Source organism: Ursus americanus, chromosome 14 (genome assembly GCF_024610735.1).
Source record: "Ursus americanus isolate L20-20 chromosome 14, mUrsAme1.1.p, whole genome shotgun sequence".
NCBI lineage: Eukaryota > Metazoa > Chordata > Mammalia > Carnivora > Ursidae > Ursus > Ursus americanus.
This window is the reverse complement of record NC_142140.1, coordinates 29,272,116-29,294,046: the sequence shown is the minus strand read 5'-3', so window position 1 is coordinate 29,294,046 and position 21,931 is coordinate 29,272,116. Positions and strand designations below refer to the sequence as shown.

The 21,931-nt window shown below is 41.1% G+C and overlaps 1 protein-coding gene across 5 annotated transcripts in view; it reads right to left on the bottom strand.

Moving 5' to 3' along the window:
- The window catches only part of FHIT (fragile histidine triad diadenosine triphosphatase), a 1,378,910-nt gene that overhangs the window by 1,325,015 nt on the left and 31,964 nt on the right, over window positions 1-21,931 (bottom strand). For 4 of the 5 annotated variants that reach the window (XM_045807502.2, XM_045807501.2, XM_087866889.1 and 1 more), the window contains exon 2: window positions 20,374-20,422. The gene's annotated coding sequence lies outside the window, so the exon portion shown is untranslated. Of the gene's footprint in view, window positions 1-20,373; window positions 20,423-20,607; window positions 20,670-21,931 lie in introns of those variants that run through there. The other variant, XM_087866888.1, reaches the window with a different exon arrangement.

Sequence of the window (21,931 nt, the reverse complement as noted above, 5' to 3'; positions counted from 1 at the left end):
TGCTCCATCAGAGGCACTGAACAGCTCTAGAAAATCTTTCGTTAAATAATGAGCACCTGCCAGGTACTAGCAACTCAGCTTGATCTTACGATTTAGGTAACTAAGTTCCCAAATTAGCGGGATTCTGATGTTTCCTGGAACTGCAAAGATAAAGCAGTAGCCAAGGTTCCTTTTCTTTGTGTAAGCCAATTATAGTTGACGAATACTGGTATCGCAGTGTTTAACAAAGTGACTGGTGACAAATATTTGGATTAGTGACAAATGTACAAACTGGAAATGTGGACTTGGGTTTTAGGTTTCTGTAGGTCTCGAAGCATTCTGGCCAAGGACTGAAACTCCCGCCTGAACAGCTATCTTCAGAGTGTGAGCGTTTGAAGCCACGAGTGTGGCAAAGACAAGGGTATAAGCTTGGACCCGTCAAATAAGAGATCAGCGATTCATGCCCCACTGATGGTAGGCCAGTGCTGCAATCATCTTATTCCAAAGATAGCTTAAGATTTACACAGATGTCAAGGCTAGATGTCACTCTGCCGCCAGGGAGCTTACCGTGTGAGTCATACAAAGAAGTCAACACCTCAAGAAACATCTTTCTAGAAAATATCAATTCCTCCTTTTTTAATTAATATATTTTCTAATGAATTTTTCCCTGCAACAACTTCTTCTCAGAGGTTACATATCCTGAAATTATTCTACCTTTTGAGAACTACCTTTAAAGGCTTACACTTTATAAAATCTTTCTTCTCCAGTTCACTTAAGAATCTGTAATATCTGCCTTGAAGTTGACCTGATTTCAATTCATTCCAACCGGAAGTCTTCCTGAGCTTTCTAGATATCATCTACCCAGGTATAGTCTCATGGACTCAGCAGCATGTTCAAATAGGCAGAAAAGGAATAACATGATGCTGGTGCAGCTTAATCTTCAGGGTTCCAGCTGCATGGGCCCCTGGGGTGCTGGGAGTTGCTGGGAGTCAGTGATCTAAGTGGGAGGAGACATCAAGAAGCATTCCTGTTAAGCTTTTCTGGGAGAGAGATTGTGAAAGAAACAGAACCAAATCAATGAACTGAAATATTGAAATAAAGACTTACCTTTGTATCTAATTTTGTATTCATAATTTTTTAATTCTTTTTTTTTTTTTTATTGTGGGGTAGAATCGAGGGAGAGAATCTTAAGCAGGCTCCATGCCCAGTGTGGAGCCCAATGTGGAGCTCAATCTCATGACCTTGAGACCATGACCTGAGCCAAAATCCAGAGTCAGATGCTTAAATGACTGAGCCACCCAGGTGCCCCTATTCTTTTTCTTAAAGAGGACCACCCTTACCCCAAATAGTATAAGCTTCTAACTTCACAAAACCCTTCTGCTCAGAAGAAGGCGTGTCAAAGTACTTCTCTAGCTTGTGTCCTCCATTGCTCAAGTATTCAACCTATGAGAAAATCCTGGGTCTTTAAAAATAAAAAAAAATAAATAAAGGCAAGGAGAATAGTGAGAAGTGATTTTAAATGTACACCTTTAAGATAGCTGATTTTCGTTGCTGTATTTTCCAACACCAAAGTATAAAGTAAAATAAAACCTATAGAACTTTTTGGCTCTTTGACATTTCTTCCCCATAATCTAAAACTTTGAAAAGGATGGGACATCAGGCTTCTGAGGAGAAGGGCTGTATTACTCTTCCCCACAACATCAGGCCTAAGTGGATTTTTTTAATGTTTAGACTAGAGAACATAAAAAACAAACATTTCTCACATGACTGATAAGTTTGCCTTTAACAAAACAACCCTGACCAAAAATTATTAGGAACCAGAACGGCAGCCCCACTGGACTCTGAAGCAATGTAATTAGGTAGTCCAACACTACATTTTGTCAGAAAACTCTGACAACCTAATAACCAGATTGTCATCAGATAGACGTTGAAAAACGATACTGGGTTTGTTTCAGCATTAAAAATACCACTGCTTCCTGGGGTTTTTTGTTCTGTACAAAAATTTTTAAAAAGCTATGTGGGATGCATCCTGTTAATCTAGATGGTGTTTAAATGGGTCCATTCCACTTGAAGGATGGTGTAGGGAGGTGTTTTGTTTTGTTTTGTTTTTCATATATACATATTTATTTAAAGTTTAAGAACAAATTTTTCTGAAGATCACCTGCCTGATTTGAATCATTAAAACATTATGTGTTAAAAGGAAAAATACAGACAGGAATGCTTATGGCAATACTAACTGGCAATTAGTGACCATTTAGGTTGTGCCAGGCACCGTGTTCACTTCTCTGTGCTCTTGGACTCCTTCCAACAGCCACGGGTGAGAGGTGTAGCTGTTACTTTCAGAGGAGGAAAGGCAACTTAATCAAGGCTAAGAAACCCACTTCCACACCCAAAGACACCAACCCCATGCTCTTAGGCACTGCAGTGTGCCTCTGAAGAGAGACTGTTTAATTTGGTTTTGATGGGAGTGGGGCAGGGGTGCGGGGTGAGAGAAGTTCTTTTCAAGAAAATCATTGCAGGGGGTACCTGGTTGGCTCAGTCGGTTAAGCCTCTGCCTTGGGCTCAGGTCATGATCTCAGGGTCCTGGGATTGAGCCTCTCATCGGGCTCCCTGCTCAGCAGGGAGCCTGCTTCTCCTTCTGCCTCTGCCCCTCCCTCCTTCTCATGCACGTGCTCTCTCTCTCTCTCTCTCTTCTCTCTCTCGTGCTCACTCTCTGTCTCAGATAAATAAATAAAATATTGAAAAAAAAAAAGAGAGAGAGAGAGAGAAAGAAAGAAAATCATTACATATTTGGCCTCCCGGAAGAGGGTAATCCAGCAGGCAGTCTGACCTGTGAGCCAAATCCTATGTATCGTATGACAGTGGAAGAGAAAATGTTATAGATTCTTCACACAGATATGCAATTAAATACAAAAGGATAGAAATACTAAGGTATATAGCCTTAGGTTTAAAGATACTTTAATTAGTCAATTATAAGAAGTTATCCACTAACCTGTACAAGAATAAACCTCAGGGAGTACATTTCTAAGATGACCTTTGAAACCCTAATATCCAAAAATTTTACAGTATTATCTATTAAGATATAAATGAGTTATTCCATGTAAAACACTGTCAAATTTGCACATGCAAATTGTGTGGCTGAACTAATCGTAATAACTAAATGACACCAATTTTTTCCAAAGTACATTAAAGTATACCAGACTACTCGAATGCCCAGTCAACCAACCCAACATTTCAGTTGCAAGGCTCTTTAAAGTTTCCAAAGTATTTTCCCACCCTATGATTTTAATTGACACACACGAGCCTACATTATTACTTAAAATTAACCAAAAAAAAAAAAAATCGTCCCAAATTTGCAAACATAATGTTGAACAAAAGATGCCACACACAAACAAGATTATTCTGTATGATTCCATTTATATAAAAGTCAAAACCATGGCAAAACCAATTTGTGATGTTAGACTCAAGGTAGTGATGGCCTGGGCTAGGAGTAGAGTAGATGGCATGAGAGGGTCATGTTCTATCTTTTATTCTGCATGCTGGTTCCTCGGGCATAAACTTTGTGAAAATCCATCACTCTGTACACTATGGATTTGCAAGTGCACAAATCTCGTATACTTCTATAAAAAGTTGACATAAAACAATCATTCTCTTCCTTCGGCAGTTTGCCAGCTAAACCAAGACAAAAAAAATATACTGTGGGCAAGAAGGTGGACAGTCTGAAAACACAAAGAAGTTTGACTTTGCCCACTACAGAGCTGCTGGTAGTCTCATTAGAACCACTTGGCATTCCTTTCCCTCGCAGCATCAAACAATTCATATAGCAATTCACTATATTAATTCCTGTAATGAAAGTGTGGGGAGGGCTGTAGTCCATCGTGATGGTGCCCTAAAACTTCCAGAAAATGTTTGCGGGGATTTAGGCCTCTGAGGCTTTAGCAAGAGGACTTAGAACAATCCTGTGGTAAATTTTCATGTGACAGCTCATTAACAATGCATTTAAGATGTAAACACTTGACACATTTTTAGAAACACCAGTGCTGATTAGGTCCATTTCACTTTACTGGAAGTCAAAGATAATATGTTAAATAGATTTTTCATTTTCCCCCCCTCTCAACAATCAATAACATTAAAGAGTAGGTTATACCTAGCTTTGTTCCCGGCTTCCATAAATATGAAATACCCAGAAAATGACAGTCCTTCAGTTTCTCTTATCCAATCAGTTTCCAGGATTTAGGGAGCACAGATCTCAAGTGTGTTTTGCTTATCTACCATGATTAAATACCAACGTTGGGTTTATGTAGCTGTCTGGATAAAACTCAGGCTATTTCAAGAAATAGCAGTTGATTTGGACACAAAAAGTACCATGCAATGTAATTATGGATTCATTTGCTTGGTTTTTACTTAAAGCTAGAACACAGGAACTATAGGGCAGGGATGTTATTAATGATAAGCTATATGTCCAGCCCCCAGCAGAGTTAAAGAAAGCACTGGAACTGATTACTGAATGAGTCACTTCACCAATCTTGATGGCAAGTTGGGGATATTGAATGATAGTTACCATTTTAGGCCGGAGTTTCTTTAAGTTACCAAGATAATATTTTTTGCAAGATATATGCATTTCTTTCTTCGTGGGTTTTTTTTTTTTTTTTTTTTGGTAAGTAAAGTTTTATTGGAACACAGGGATATCCATTCATTCACATGTAAGATATATGCATTTCAAGTAAGTATATCTCCACTATTTTTTCAAAAGTTTGGATTATTTTCCCTTGCTCATACCTAATACAAGAAAAATGAACATTATTAAGTTAAAATGATACCTTAGCTTTACAAAACATCTATTGGTGACACAGTAGTCTAAATTCTGAAAGTAATTAATTATTCTTTGTCAACAGAAAGAACTGGGCCCCAAAACTAGATTAAAAACCCAACCAAGTCATGACCAACAATAATAGTTATACTACTTACTATTTACTTTCTCTTTTCTATCTCTTGCTCATCAACCATTAGGAGGCTCTAACAAATAAATAGATACATACTATAGAAACACCAATTTTGTCCCTACAAAAAGGATAAATAATAACTTCATGTAGCAACAGCCTCCCCAATGCATTTAGAATATGATGCTAAACAGACCTTTAGGAGTAAGTATTCCTTCTACTACTTCCAAGAAGTACCCAAAAAACAAATACATTGTAAGACAGGGGGAAAAAATTATCCAAATCACAAGCTAGAAAGAAGCCAAGATGTCACCTGGCCTGTCATGTGCACGTTATCAGCAAACTTCATTTCACTCCAAGCACAGGCTGCTCTTATTCCCCTGGGTCCCCTCTCTTGGCTCTGCCTCAAGACAGACCCACTTAAAGACCAAAAAACCCCGCCACTTAGTCTAATACTAGCAAGCCCCTGAATTTTGACACATCAAGCCCACTGAAAATTGCAGTAGAGTATTCTCTGTCCTAGCCTAATTACTATTTCAGAGAATAATCTCTCTTTGTTTTGACAATTTTTCCTGTCCCTTGTTTAAAATGGTTCAGGAGCAGATTCAGGTGCTATTTTTGGTACATGAAATAAATACTCCATTTATTCTATTGCATTTCTGTTATATAATTGTATGGTTAGGTGGTCGCTACTGTTCTTTCTGGCTGCTTTAGATACCATGTCTACTTTACATACTCTAACCAGCATTAGTCCATGCTCACATGAGCATTTAATGAAAAACCCCTTGGCCACATGCCTCATAGTTGCAGCAAATTGGATACTACAAAGGAAGAATCACTTCCTCTAAAGTGTCACTGTTAACTAAAAGAAAAGCCTGGTGTGACATGAGCCGTCTATAACATGAGACATCTATAACACTGGTAAATCATAATCCTAGAGGGTGAACTAAGTGGCTACCTAGGAAGCATAAGATCTCAGAGGCACACTCTCCACCCTGATCAATTAAATTCTCTTCCTATGATACAAAACACACGTATTCCACAGTTAAAGACAGAGTTTGAAATGCAAATACACCCAGGGAAATTGTTCTGAAACTTCATGACTCATATCTGTGAACCAATGTTCTAGCATTAATACAGTATTTTTCTTTTAATCAACTAATTTTGTTAGCTTAAATTTTTGGAAAGACAATTTTAGGGGCGCCTCGGTTGGTTAAGCGTCTGCCTTTGGCTCAGGTCATGATCCCTGGATCCTGGGATCGAGCCCTGTGTCGAGCTCCCTGCTCACCTACCCTACCCCTGCTTGTGCACTCTCTTTCTCTCTCTCAAATAAATAAATTCTTTTTTTAAAAAAGACAATTTTATGTTGCCACTGTAAATATTCAATATCATTTGTATACAGTCAAGTCAATACCACTTGCCACAAATAGAAAGAAAACTATCCATCCAACATCCTCTCATGCACCACCTGAAATTATTGGTTTAAATTCACACTAAAGAGCACTAACTGACTGATATCCGAATTCTCTCCATCCTGTGCTCTGACTAAAGCAGGAAAGACCACCAAAAAGAGGTAGGAAGGGCACTGAGAACCTGTGGAAGGCTACATGCTTCGGGCATTGTGGAGTGCATGTCACAAGCCATGAGAAATAAGGGTACAAAGTAGCAGGCTGTTGCCCACCACACAATTCTTTGTATCTGGGGTTGTCCCTGTATCTGTGTCATAGCGAAAGTTCGCTGTACTGGTTGATATGAAGGTCCTTCTCCACTTCTATGCACCAGCTCTTTTACACGTCTGAGCTCACAAATTACCCATCACAAAGAAATCACATGCTGTTAATAGGTCTCTTCATTGTGGCTGACAGTGCAGAACAAATGTCAGTCCCTGTGCTGAGACCAAATTTCTGGAATACTAACAGGGGTTCCCAATAGGAGGAGACACATTACCTAGAGGTCACCCCAATAACTCCTGGAGCGAGCTCCTGAATTCTGCTGCTTCTTGCCATATTCACCACCAAGCGCCGTATGTTCTAGCTCTCCCTGGCTACCTTCTCTCCAATCAGATTCTCAGTTCTCTGATCATCTTTCCATTGCTCTTAACACCTAGCTCTAAGCAAAACAGGTGCCTAATTTATAGAAAAAGCAAGTGAGCGAATCTGAATGCATCAACCATGAATGAATGAATGAATGAATGAATGAAAATGAATCAGCTTTGCAGAAAGGAGCACCTGCGTGCCTGCGGCATGCCCCCAAATTATCCCAACCAGTCCAAAATTACCAAGGAACATAGCAAAAATCCCATCAGTATGCCTTTTTCAGAGAAAAAAGTTCCCCTTCCTTTGCCCTAGCTGAACAAAGATCTGCCACATTCTCTCTTTTCAGGTGCCCCCTTTTTACAAGCTGTGCAATCTTGGTAAAGTTAGTTAACTTCTCTGAACTTCAGTTCCCTCATCTGTTAAATTCGGAAGAAAAATATCTGCCCCATGAGTTGTGATAAAGATTAAACGAGAGAATTTAAGAAAAGCGACTACCATATTGCCTAGAGTATATCGTAGGCCACAGCTGCTGGCTACATTTTTTAACCAGATCACAATACCATGATAAATATCAATGGCATAATGGTTTCATGTCTTTTTGTTTCAGTGTTAACACCCACCTGCTTTCATTCACTGTCCTGATAACTCCCTGGTTTGCCAGTGTTAAGTTTAAAAAAAAAAAAAAACAACACAGGCTTCAAATAGCATCACTTAGGTAAGGCCCCAAGTCAGTAAACCGTGACTTAATACCTAACCTAACTGCAGTTTCAACCTCAAAAGAATATACCCTTTACCCAGTCAACATGGGAATTTCCTGGTCAGCACTAGAAAGGTTACTGACAGACCCCTTCTGTTTCTCTTAGGAGGACAACCTCGCCTAAAACAACGAATTCTTTGCTAATGATTTCCTCCCCCATCCCCCACCTCTCTACCTTTAAAAACCTTTCCTTCTCTGTAGCCCTTTGGAGCTCCCCTCCACTTGCTAGTTGGGAGGCTGCCCAATTCATGAATGGTTTAACAAAGCCAATTAGATTTTTTAAAATTTATTCAGTTGAATTTTTGTTATTTAACACCAGTATCAGAGTATGATGTTTTTAATGTTCACAGAAAATGGAGATTAGCAGGTCCCAGTGGTATAAACGGGCACAGCATCATGTACAAACAGTCTTCATAAATGCATCTTAACCAAACGCACCCTGGGTTGAGGATGGCCACAATTCACTCCCATTGTGAAGCATCCTGCATTTTTCACTTCTTTCTTGCTCTGAATCTCCTATGCTTATAATACCCATACAGCATCCCTCATTTCTAAATCAGAAGGATAAGCACCTGTAGCCACAGGAGGGGAAGTGTAGGATCTCATGCCTGTAATATTTTTCAGACAGAAAACACTCTCCCAATGCCTCTACCCGGGAGATGGTAAACTACTCTGACATCTCAGCTGTTGCCCCTCCAAGCAGATTCACACACCTCTTGGCTAACACCCCCTTTGGGCAGGCATCGAATCCTGTTTACAGTTATTCATTATGACTGGCTATACACAGATAGTGCCTTTGGTGTCAAACCGAATGGCCCTGTAGACCCCTAGCCCAAGAGAGGGGGAAGATACAGACACACATTAAATAAGACACAGGCAGAAACATAGCATCCACTTCCCTGATATGGAAAGAGACTGAAGCTGACTTGCTAGAGTTTCCTCCAGAGCTCCCGTGTGGGGAGGCCCAGAGCAAGCAGAGCGGGATCAAAAAAATCTGAGTTGCTTTGGGACCAGAAAGCTTGCCAGAAAGCTTCTGTGGGTGTCTGCAAGCAAATATGCTAGCAAGAAAAAGGAGAACTGTTTTGCAGGGGAATCATCCTGAACCAGAAGGACGAAGATGCATGCTAAGTGCCAGGGCGTGTTCCTGAATCTCCGAGCAAGTGCGCACCTAGCGTGATTCCACGCAGCTCTCCGTGAAAGAATCACTCCAAGAACACAAGGTGGAGAAATGCCTTTCACCATCTGTAATAATCTAAATGGGGAGTCATGGGAGGGGGGAGATAATGACATAAAGAGACGGCCTCCAGGCCTCAGAATCCACCATATTGAACACTCTGTGTTTAAACAAGGAGAACTCGCATTTCCTCAAAAGGCATTTAGACACAGTCCCATAATTGGGAGTGAATCTAAAATCTCTAGAAAGAGCGGCACATTTCCCCACTGACACAGCTGTATTGAAAAATCAACCCATGGCTCTAAGGGAAATGAGAAAACACAACTGGTGATTTCTAGCAAGGCATCCAATCTTCATTTTTGTGATCCCTCAATTCTCAGTTCAAGTATAAACAGACTTTTTTCCCCCTGAAGTAGGAAAAGGATTAAGTAGGCAGGACGCTTTCTGAGTTCTGGGTAGCATATGTTCATAAGCTTTCCTTTTGTAGCATTTATGGATTCATTCTGGAGTAGGGTTAAGCTGGAGCAAAGTAATTTGGCATGCTTGCATTTGCTTTATCGGGAGAAGCAAGTGCATGCAGTCTGCAGGGGCCACCCTGACCTGAGCCGCAAAGAAGCTTCCTGGAACCCTGAGGGGGATGCTGATTATTTTCCTTACAGGGATGCTCAAGCTGAGCCTTCCTCCTTGCAAAACAATAAATGAGCTTCATGCAAATCACCCTCAGGAAAGTGGTGGCCCAGGGGACAAGAGTGATCATTATCACGTAAACTTAATTTCTGACCAACTCCAACAATCACCCTGCAGTATCTGCACGGCCACACAACCTCGGGGTCAGCATTCCAATCCGTCCCAGCCTAAGGACCGCCTTCAGTGACAGATGTGACTTCCCAGTCTGTACACCCGCTTCTACAGGCCACATCCCCATGGTAGAATCCAGGGCCGCTCTTAATGATGGTGTAGTAGAAAAATTTTCAATGTTCACAATGCAAATTTAAAAAGCGATACTTATAATTTTTTTTAAGTGGAAAAAGCAGTACATACCTTTTTTTTAAGAAACATATCTACAAAAAACACTGACTGGAAAGAAAGACCCCGGAACGCCATAGGTGGTCGTCTCCGGACAGTAGGATCTTGAGCAATTTCTACTTTCTTCTCTTTTGCAGATCCATTTCCCAAATAAACCAAAATGCAAGTGTATTATTTTTGTAATATGAATAAAGTAATTATAAAGTGGTTTAAAGATACAGACTGGCATTTACAAAAGAGTTTTTCATCTGCAAAACAAAGAAGGATTTCCATCAAAATAATATAATTGACCTGCACCATTAAGAAAGAACTACCACAGATCTCATGGTCTCCTTTGCTATTATCACCATCACTAACTACTTTGTAAGTACCCACTGTATGCTGTGCCTGGCAGTAGGCATCAGTACTCAACCAAGTAACTCAGGTAATAACTAAATTATTTACATCACTGGGATCCTCCCAGGGTTGTTTAAGTTGGAGAAACAGAAAAACAGCATTTACAAGAGTATTAATCCATGCACCTGCCCTGCACTGCACCTTGTCAGAGAATCTCTCCCAATCCTGCTGAGAGGGATTAAGTAGAATTAAGTAGGCAGCCAGCCAGGCAGACCCTGGGCCCAGACCACAGCTGACTCCAGCAAGTGTGAGCACCTGACCTTGATCAAGCTACTCAGATACCTGCCCCCAGGGAAGAGGAGCTGGAGAAATTCCCGTCAGTCTCTATCCACCCCTTAAAAGGGAGAGAGGGAACATCAGGGACAGTCAAGGTGGACCGGCTACACAGAGCAGAGCAGCCAGTGTGCAGGGAGAAGCAGTGCGAGAGAATGTACAGCCGGAGTTAGTCATTGTGCTTTAGGATGGAGACAGTGAGAGTCAGTGTGGTTTATCCATTTACCGCTTCTGCTCTAGGGGGTTAACCGCTTCCTGGTCCGATGCCTCAGAAGCCTCTCAGTCCAACCTGCCCTCAAATCGTAAGCTAGCTGGTTGTCTTAGAGCAAATACCCTATCTTTTTTTTGTTTTTGTCGCTGTTTGTTTTTAAAAACAAATGATTCTGAACCAACAGGTAGTTAGAAAAGGGTCAAAACTATGAGCCCTCTTTCCTCAGTCTGTACAGCTGATTCTCTGCCCTCTTGCCCTTCCTTTAGTGCTCATCTAAAACGTCATAAACTCAAGCCCGTCCAGACCACCACATATGAAGAGGTCTGTTCTGTTTTGCCTCCTGTTGCAATAAGACTTAACTTTTAGTTATATATGTATTGTTTGTTTAATAGCTGTGATCTGTCTCCCTCCCTAGATGTAAAATCATCAAGAGTTTCTTGACCTCCCGGCATATTTCAGGAGGTCAGTGGTGTTGAAAGCATCAGTTAGTCAAGTACATTAGTACATATTCATTCATTCAATATACAAATAATCACTGAGCACTTAACATTTGCAAAACTTGGTCCTTTCTCCATTAAGAACTAATGATTCAAAGAAGGATATTAGGTATATATGCAAAGACAAGAAACATCCACACCGCTGAGGGCCCACCCAACTCTTGTGCCTTGAAAGTAAAACCTCAGTTTTATTGGAATGTCCTCCCTCCACAAAGCCATGTACCCAGGGATTAACCCAGCTCAGGGGTAAATCCTGATTAGTTCAAAGCAGAAAATGGGTTACAGTTGCTCGGATACCAGCTCTTTAGCCCCTAAGGTAGCCAGGCAAAAAGGGTAAAGACAGTCAGAGCCCCCAGTCACACCCCCAACACACGCACATGCACACACACACACACCCATCCACCAGCCACCTCCAGATATAAACAGCCTCATGGGGCGCCTGGGTGGCTCAGTCGTTAAGTGTCTGCCTTTGGCTCAGGGCGCGATCCTGGCGTTCTGGGATCAAGCCCCACATCAGGCTCTTCCACTGGAAGCCTGCTTCTTCCTCTCCCACTCCCCCTGCTTGTGGTCCCTCTCTTGCTAGCTGTCTCTCTCTCTCTGTCGAATGAATAAAAAAAAAAAAAAAAGATATAAGCAGCCTCATCTGTTTACCAGACATGCTGACCAAATGTTATCATTTTCTAGGTATACCCCAACAAGAACAAATTTAGATTGGAAAGCACCAATGTAAGCCAATCAAGGTAATCCCATCCCATGTGCCAGTGTCTGATTTAAGAAGGAGTATGTGGCTGCAATCTGCCAAATGTAACCTAAGGAGAAGCCTGCTAGAGGGATTACAGGAACGCTCCCAATAAGGGATACAAAGAACAAATAGTCTCCAATGCCAATGGATGCTACCATATGTCCAGGTGACTCCCCAGAATGAAGCAGCCACCTTAGAACCATTAAGGCCGCCAGTCTGAGGACCAAGTCAAAACAATGAAGATGGCAGAGGAAAAAAGCAAGAAATTTAAGACCTGAATGACATTGTTCAGCCACCATATTAACACAACCTAGACCTGCCCCCTTGGGATATCTTGTTCCTTGAGATAATTCATTTTCCTTATTCTGGTGGCTTTTATTTTGTGTTCAAATATAAGCTGATAAAGAAATTCACAAAATAATTGACAATACTTAGCAATCTGTCAACAGCTTAGTGCTCAAAATCCTCTCCCTGCTGCACAGTGACAATTGTCAAAGGCACCCTGGTGGGTCCCCAGTTGCTTGGCACCAGGGAAAAGTGGATTGAGGTTGGATTCCAGACATTCAGAGCCCGGGTTCTATAATGCCTTCCAATCAATCATGACATCCATGGGACTCAGCAGGTAGACATGGAGAGGGTTGGAAGCTTTTTTTTTTTTTTTTTTAATTCCCTTATTGTTTAAACTATTTTGAGTTGACTTTCTGATTATCTGCAGCCAAAAGCATCTTCACTGATAAATCTATCTTCACATAATTAGCAACAAATTTATGTGACCTCCTTTGAGCAAAAGACTCAGGAGAAAATGGTGCAGAGATTCATGGTTCTGCCCACATTCCTCCAAATCTACAGATGATGGGTCTTAAGTGAATTTCTCCCTAAAAAGGAAGACAATTGAAATGCCAGGAAAGGAATTAACCATGTGATCATCTGACACTCTCTCCATCGTGAGAGTCATAAAACTCACCACAAATGCTGATAACATCACCTTGTCTCAGTGGTGGGCAGCATATTTTAAGGATACCAAGTGGTAGATTTTGTTATCCCTCCTGTATATTCCTCTTTCTTATCTCAAGAACTTCAACAGAGCTTGCATTCCCTTTGTCCAAATGTAGAAAGTACTAGAAGGCACTCTCTAACCACCCCCACCCCCGGAAATCTGGCCCCTACTAAGGATTTTGCTTTCATGGAAGGGTATGAGCTAGACACCAGCAAAAAGGACAGGGATAAAACCAAGATTGGAGTTTGTTGTTTAAAACTGTTCTGTTTCTGGGGCGCCTGGGTGGCTCAGTCGTTAAGTGTCTGCCTTCAGCTCAGGGCATGATCCTGGATCCCTGGGATGGAGCCCCACATCAGGCTCCTCCGCTGGGAGCCTGCTTCTTCCTCTCCCACTCCCCCTGCTTGTGTTCCCTCTCTCACTGGCTGTCTTTCTCTCTGTCAAGTAAATAAACAAAATCTTTTAAAAAAAAAAACTGTTCTGTTTCTTTTAATCTTTTTTACGTGTAATACTATTGGGGAGAAACTAGAGGTTTTCTAGTTCCTTAAAGTAGTGGAGGCTAGCACCCTGTTCCCAGGCAGATCTTCAGGGAGGTCACAGGACTTTTGATGGGGATGGTGAGGAGATGCTGGGAAAATGAATACTGAGTCTCTGAAATGGAAAGGAGCCCAAACTCCTTTGGAGAGACACCACAGAGCCACCTAATACTCCATGGACAAGAAACCTCCTAGAGGGACCAGCATGGACTAACGAACAGAGGGCCTTTTCTTGAATGTTCTGTTTCATCAATGTCCTCTCTTTGACCCACTGTTTCTGAAAGGTCCAGGAAACATTTGTTTACCAAATATTTACTCTTTTTCATTTCCCTGTGAATTACACTCCTTCCCTTTAAAGTCCCAAGCCCTACCCTCTTCTCCTTAATTCATATATCTCATTTTACCCGACTATCTTCAGAGTTTCAATAAGTATGTGGATTCTCCGTATATATGAAATCAAATGTGTTTCTCTCCTGTTAATATGTCTCATGTCAATCTGATTCTTAGTCCAGCTAGAAGGTCCTTGGAGGAGACAGGAAATTCTTGCTCCTCACATGTGCTATGGCAGACATGCAGCACTTCTGAAACGCCTTGAAGATGAAACCTCACAACATTTTGAGAAAAAAAATAACCAAGTAGGCATGTCTGCATGATTAAAATTCAGGTAGGCAACATTCAAAGCAATTTTTCAAAATTAAACCTTTAAATCAGAATGCAAACTCAGTTTGTATTTTTAATTGGCTTGACATGTCGTGAGCTCCCAAAGGACACATCACCAAGCCAAACTCCCACTAGTTATTCAATATATTCCCGCAAGTCCTGCTACGTTAAAAAAAAAAAAAAAAAAGGAAAATTAACTGTAAGATAGACAGTTCCAGGATGGCTGGTGAACACTACTGAATATTTTCAAAAAACACTCAAATAAAAGGCAACAACAGAACGCTTTTATTTTAATTCTCGCTAAATAATGCCACACGCATTCATGGGAAAGAGTATATTTCCCTCAATGGCTGGGAATTACTGAAGACTGAATATAAAGAAAACAAGTGCCCTATATGCGTGGCACTTTAAGTAGTTGAGATTCCCAAACAATACAAAAGCATTTTCAAGTCACACGTGGGATATGAAGTGAAAATGTTCTTGGAGGAAATCTTCTCTAATAATACTTACCTACTTCAGAGGGTGCTGGGAAGCTCTATTAACACCAACAGAATACTTTCAGATCTTCAAATAAAACGACTATAGAAATGCAAAGTATTATTATTATAGTTCTGAAATAATTTCACACCTAGGGATGAGAAAACCCCAGGCCAAATTTTACTGCTTCTCTCCTGCCTGATAAACAAGAAATGCCACAAGCATGGGAGGAAAGGGGGGGGGTGGAAATCAAATAGAACAAAGACAGCAAAGTTTCTCCTTTACTTGAGCTTTGTATTCCCCCTAGATGTCATTTTAGGGGACTCAGAAAAAATGAGTCCCTTTAAGGTCAGGGTTAAGTAGAGAGACAGTGTTCTTATTGCTTTTTTACCAGATAAAGTATCAACCAACTGAGGTGAAAAAAATACCCTTGTCCACTTCTGTGGGGCACAGTTCCTCCCAAAGCACTGTCCAAACTTAAAAATGGCTGGATAAATTATTACCTGAATCACCCACCAGTGCGATCTCACCTAGGAGGTCAAAAAGCAGCTGCTTTAACAGACACCGGGGTTTTTCCTTAGCTACCGAGAGCACAAGACTCATTTGTTGCTGCTGATGGAGGTGGTGGTGATGGAGGTGGTGGTGATGACGGTGGTGGTGGTGATGATGTTGATGATCATGACAGTGAGGATGGTGATTGCGGTAATGATAGGATATAGAACAGAAGTTCTCAAACCCTGCTGATCAATGGAATCACCTGTGGAGCTTTTTATAACTACAGATTTGTGGTCCCCATCTCAGACCTACTGATTCTGAATCTGAAAGATAGACCTCAAGTTTTGTTTTGTTTTAACAGAGCCATTAGGATAACAACTGAAGTGACAGTGTTTGTAACAATGTCATGATTAAGAATGTGGGCTTTGTAGACAGACTAGCTGGTATCTAATCCCAATTCTGACCCTTACTAGCTGTGTGACTCTGGGCAAAATACTTGAGCCTCAATTTACACATCCATAAAATGGAAATATAAAATGTATATATTGTAGGCTATATAATAGCCTATAAAATGTAGGCTATTACTACCTACACCTCATAAGGTAGATGCCTAGGAAAGAAGGCAAATTTTGAAAGCATATGTTAATTTCAAGGAAGACCAAAAGTTACACATTAAAGAACACATTACTAACCAGACCAACATGATAATGTAAGTATTACATACCGATTTAAACAAAAATTGTGCTATAATTATGTTAGGGGGCTGTGGGGACCAGAAGCGATGAGTGGGGCGTGTCTAAAAACTATTGCTAAAATCGATACAGCAGGATAAGCACATTATTTGGCAAGAGATTAAACACCGGAAGTATCAGAGTTGAAAGCTGCCAGTTGTGGGGCGTGGGTTGGAAGGGTGGGAGAAATGCAGGAGGGGTTAAGTGTTGCAGTTTTTCAATATTTGCTTCTTAGCACTGTGTTATTCAAACAATGTGGATAGGTTGCTTTGATAAAAATAAAAGTGAATTTTAAAAGATAATTCATAACATTCATAATATTGGATGTCTTTATATACCAGGGTTACCATAAGGTTTTCCAATTTACCAAAATTTGCTCTTCAAAAAACTGATTGACAGAATCCTTCCAACTATACCACCAAAATGTCCAGGTGCTGAAAGTTTACAATAACCATTTACTATGGCCCCAGCACACTGTAAGTCCTAAGAAGACATTTGCTGAATTAAACTGAGAATGGCAGAAAGAAACACAAAGAAAGAAGTTCCTCTGTGCAATCGAGGTCACATCAGGAAAGAGCCAAGAGCCTCGCCTGGGGTATTGGAGGTGAATTTAACAAAGGGTGTGGGCAAGGTTAAGGGAAGCCAGAAGGGACAGTCTGGGACCGGGGAGTTAGCACAAATCAAACTGTTGCACGCCAGACTTAAAGGGGCAAAAGGGAAGGGGAAGTTCTCAGACAGTGGAAAGAGCTCCAGCTGCAGAAGAAAGGCCCACGGCAGGAACTGCGGCCCTCCTTAGCAGGATATAGCCACTGCCAACTGCATTGCTGCATGGAAGGTGGGGAATAATATTCCCAAGTCACATTCTCGGATTTTCACCCAGTACCTTCCACTGGCTAATTCAACAGAAAGCTAGAGAGCAAGGAAGACCAGGGAATGCTGACAATAGAGGGTAGCCTCTGGGGGCTCAGAGCCTTTCAGTGGAGCAAGGAGCTGGAGGCACAAACGGAATGTCCAGCACAAGCACCAGGCAGAGTTTTATTTTTACTTTTGTTTTTTTTAATTTATGTCCCTTTTCTACTCAGCTAGCTAGCTAGCTAGCTAGATAGATCCCTTGATTTTTCAACCTGTTTAACATAAATGGCATCATCACCATCATCATCACCATCATCCACTGATGCTATGCAGCACTTGACACCTGACTAAGCACTTTCACATACATTATCTTTATATCATCAGAACACCTCAATGCAGGCTACCAACAGCAGCACCCAAACTAGAAGGCACATTTCCTAACATGTCAGCTAAGGCTCTTTCCACCACACAAGGCAGTCATGCTACTTATTCACAGTAGGAGCGCAAAATTGATGTTCCTGTGAAAAATTCATTAACCAACTTTGTTCTAGGCACCGCACAGAACACAGAAGTAGTCAACAAACAAGACACAAGGGGAAAACAGAGCGCACTTGCCCATTCCATTCTCAAGAAACCACGAGGAATGGCAGAGATGGAAATAACTGAGTTTTCAATCACATTGTACACATCATTGAAAAGAAGGTGTTCAGTAGGACAAGGCAAGTGTTCAAAAGAGGAATAAAAAATTCAGGGAAAAGAAGAAAAATATGTAACGAGTTTTGTTTGGGGAGGCTGGAGTAGGTGGAAGGAAATCACAGTCCCTTCACAAACCTCAGGCCGCAGAGAGAGCAGGGCCCCAGAAACTGGAGCAAAGACCTCTCTGCTTCTCTTGCCATTTCCAGCTCTACCCCCACATACCCACACATCCTTTGAGAGCTTAGAGAAGCAGCCAGAAGTGACTTCTCTCTACCAAACACAAGAGTAGTGGGAAGTCCAGCAAAATGGCCTGCTTTTAAAATACTAATTGAGAACTCTGCACCTTTTATAACCTACTGCAAAATGTTCAGGTACTTACACATGACAGAAGAAAGTAATGAACAGTATTTAATTGTAAGCCTCCAAACATTCCCCATTTATTCCAAATCTAGCTCCCTAATGTGTCAACTACTCAACCACTTAGGCTTCTGTGGTTCCAAGACTGAAGCCAGTTGGCTAATTTGAGGAGAATTATTGGAAGGAAACTAGGGGCTCATTGAATCCTTGGGAAATAAGCCTAATTTTCCACTGGAAAATAAGGCTAAGCAACCATCATTTGCCAAGACAGACATGGAGACTAGGGAATGGGAACTGCTAAGGTGGCCCCACAGTAGGTATTTTCAGAGCAGAATGCCCACCGGGAGAAGGAGAATCCCCTAGCTCAAGATTCAAATCACACATGAACACCCACTTAACCAAGCTAGTGATCATGCACCCGTCCCTAAGCTGAGTATAGGCTCCTGAGAAGGGCCCCTGGTTACAGTTCCACTGATCTAACCACATCAAAAGGAAATCAAGGTGCTGTTAGGAAGGAAAATAGGTACAAGACAGGGAACGAAAGGGGAAGGGGGAGAAGTCCCTCTACGCTTGCCAAGCCTTTCTTCAAAAATTCCTTAAGAACCTAACTACCTAGCAGTTAGATCACTATTTCTTAAGGCTATATTAACTAGTAATTGTCTACACACAGCCAAAGAAAGTGTTTACCCTGAGGCCTACAAAACTTCACCTGACAACTTTTTACTTCCAGAGGCTTCGCTTCTCACTTTACCTAAAAGCTATATTTTCCTCTGATTCCTAAAGACAAAGCAGAATTTGTCCTTTAGTACTGGAAACATCAACCTGAAGCTTCCAAAATGCACAGACTTCTCAAAATGTCTAATGAATAAATTCAGAAGGATGCTGATTTGATGATAATGATGATGACGGTAATATTAACAAGAGCAGCAGCAACTAACATCTACTGAGGAGTTGTCACGGGCCAGGACCTGTTCCAAGCCCTTAATACCTAATAATTCATTTGACCTCCACAACAACCTTATGAGGAAAACAATATTATTACCTCCATTTCACGAACTAGGAAACTGAGATGCAGAGGGGGTACAGAATGTGTCCATGGTCCAACAGCTCATAAAAGCCAACCCAGAAATAAATCCATGTCTGACTCCAAAATACCAACTTAACAAGGGATTTTCATTGCGAGCAGAGGAAATGGACTGTGCCATTTGAAAACATTCTCCAAGAGAAATTGGAGCACCGTAACAGTACCTAAAGGTCACAAGGTTCTGAAGATTGCCACATCGTCACCAGCTCCAATAATTTATGAGAATTTATCCTAAGAGATTATCAAGCACTGCTTTATTCCAAGATGCAGCTCAGTGGTCCAGAGATGTGTAAGTTATATGGCTGAAAACCATCAGAGAAAAATTCCACATCAACCAGCCTTCATGAACCAGAGTTTAGTCATCCCAAAGCAGATCCTCAAAATGGTGTTTTTATAGCTCATGTTTTGATCATTCAAAAGAAGTTTTCTCCAATTTCCCTGCAAAATTCTTTTTCACCCTCAAAACAAACATTAAAAATTCAGCCCCAGAAGTAGATTTGTCATAAAGTTAGGAATAACTTAAAATATAAGGTAAATCAAAATGGCTTTTCAACTTTAACTAAAGTGGTCACGGTCATGATTGCTGTAATAAAAACGACAGGAAAAAAACCTAAAATTGTCAAAAACATAATTGATGATGAAAACAAATGTAAAATTATGGCATATTTCACCCTGGCCACCAAAGACTCTTGATGAAACTGCAGCCCTATAATTCCCCAGAATGAATTCTTTAAATTAAAATACTTCATGCAGAACAGAAATTAAACAATGAATCAAAGAACAATGCTGTACAGCGGTATGCTTATAAATATACCTAGCAAAGAGGAAACAATTACATTTTTCCATGTAAAAACCAATGCGATTGTAATGTTTCACAGAAAGCTGATAGGTACTTTTCCCATTGCTTCGAACTTGGAAGTTCATTTCCTGTAACTCACTTAGGATCCACAGAGACTGGGCAGAATGAAATTAGCTACACCAAACTGGCTGGCCTTCTCCTTTCTACAAAACTAGCTTCTCCACGCAACTGCACAACTGACTTTCATGATAAATTTCATCCAACCCAATTCAAATGCCACTCTGCATTTTAGTTTAAATGCTTTATTTGGCCAGCTGGTTTTATTTAACCATCGACTAAAAGCGGTACAAGTGCATTCTTTTTCCAGCTAGCATTAATCTTAGTAAACTTAGCTCCATTGGAATGTCTTAACTGCTGAGAAGAAAGCAAAAGTCAGCAAGCATACAATTGCATTTGGCTACCCTCAGCACATCATTTTATTTCCTCCTGCTCTCTGCTAACTATTGCTCAGCACTTTTGCCTAAGAGGGAGGACAAGCAGGTGGTTAAGGAAGTTGTCCTGTCAGCTGTATCTTTAATCCGAGTGTTTAAATCTCTGAATAAAAGAAAAATCAATGTTGTAAAGGCAATGTTTGTCAAGGCCATGTAATAAATACACTTACCTTCACAGACTGTTCTCAATGGATTTTCCTTCTTCGCTGAGCTTCAAAGCTACAAAGAGATAAAAACGAAAGTAGGGAGTTATCTGCGAGTAAAACACCAACCGTTTTCTCTCCGTGTCTCTAAGGAGAATTGCCAAATGCCATGGTATGTGGCCCTGGCCAAGTAACGCGGGCCTCAAACCTCCCTCACAAAAGGCCAATAAAAAACTGTCATCAAGTAAAAACAGCACGCACATCTGGCCAGAACTCAATCACACACACCGGTCAGATGGACAGTCCAATCTTTTGGGGTGTGAACTCCTCAACAGTGTGGGAACGGCTTGTGAAGTGCAAAGATGCAAGTCCAATTAAACGTTATGCAGCACACTCACTCTGACTGAGCATTTTATGTTCTTACTTATTTCATTGTCATCTTTCTTACACACTCTATTTCCATTTCTCTGAAAAAGTTTTACATGGGGGAGCCTGTTCCACTTCTATGAGACGCATAGTCCTTCCAGTGCGAACTGCACCACTTGCCCCCATGAGTACACAGATGCAAGCTGACAGGGACTGTCCCCATTCCCAAGGTAGAGAGAAACTCACAAAGCCCAGGAAGCCCCACTCGGCATTTCAAATCAAAACTTGACATGTTAAATTAAGCTCCCTGTGATCAAAATATTCCATGTACTGGACACACACGGGTCAACACGGTAAGAGATGTGGTAAATGAGAGTCGTTAAGCAATACTGGAGATCCCCCCCCTTATTGGAGGTCTTACTTTCCATGGTTTCAGTTAGTGGCAGTCAACGGTGGTCTGGAGCAGATGATCCTCCTTCCGACAAACTGTCAGAAGGTCAATAGTAGCCTCATGCTACTTGCCAGCCTACGTCATTCCCCTCACTTCATCTCATCACGTAGGCATTTTATCATCTCATGGCATCACATGAAGAAGGGTGAGTACAGCACAGTAAGATATTTTAAGAGAGAAAGACCACATTCTTCACATAATTTATTAAAGAATATTGTTCTGCTCTAATTTATTAGTAGTTGTTGTTGTTAATCTCTTACTGTGCCTAATTTATACAGTAAACCTTATCGCAGTTTTACACACACACACACACACACACACACACACACACACACACACACACACAGGGTTCAATACCCTCCACAGTTTCAGACATCTGCACTGAGGGTATCAGAATGTATCTTCAGTTGATATGCAGGGGACTACCGTCATAATAATATTTCAAGGGGCTGATATAACATCAGTACGTCATTACTCATATGGTGCCTCCATATGGTCAAAACTAATTGGAATATTCCTCTTTCTGTCATTCTTGGCTAGGTCCTAACATCTAATAGTGCAATAGTTGGGAATGGCCAACTAATTCATGGTTTTCCCATGGTTCTTTTTCTTTTCCTTCAATGTCCTAAGTACCCGCTTTAGCCCATTAACTGCTGATGCTTGATCACTAAAGACTAAGACCAGACTTGTGGGCTGTGACATAAATCCCGCAATAGTAATGCAGGACATAAAGCCCCTCCATGAGACAACATCAGAAATTTCCCCTTC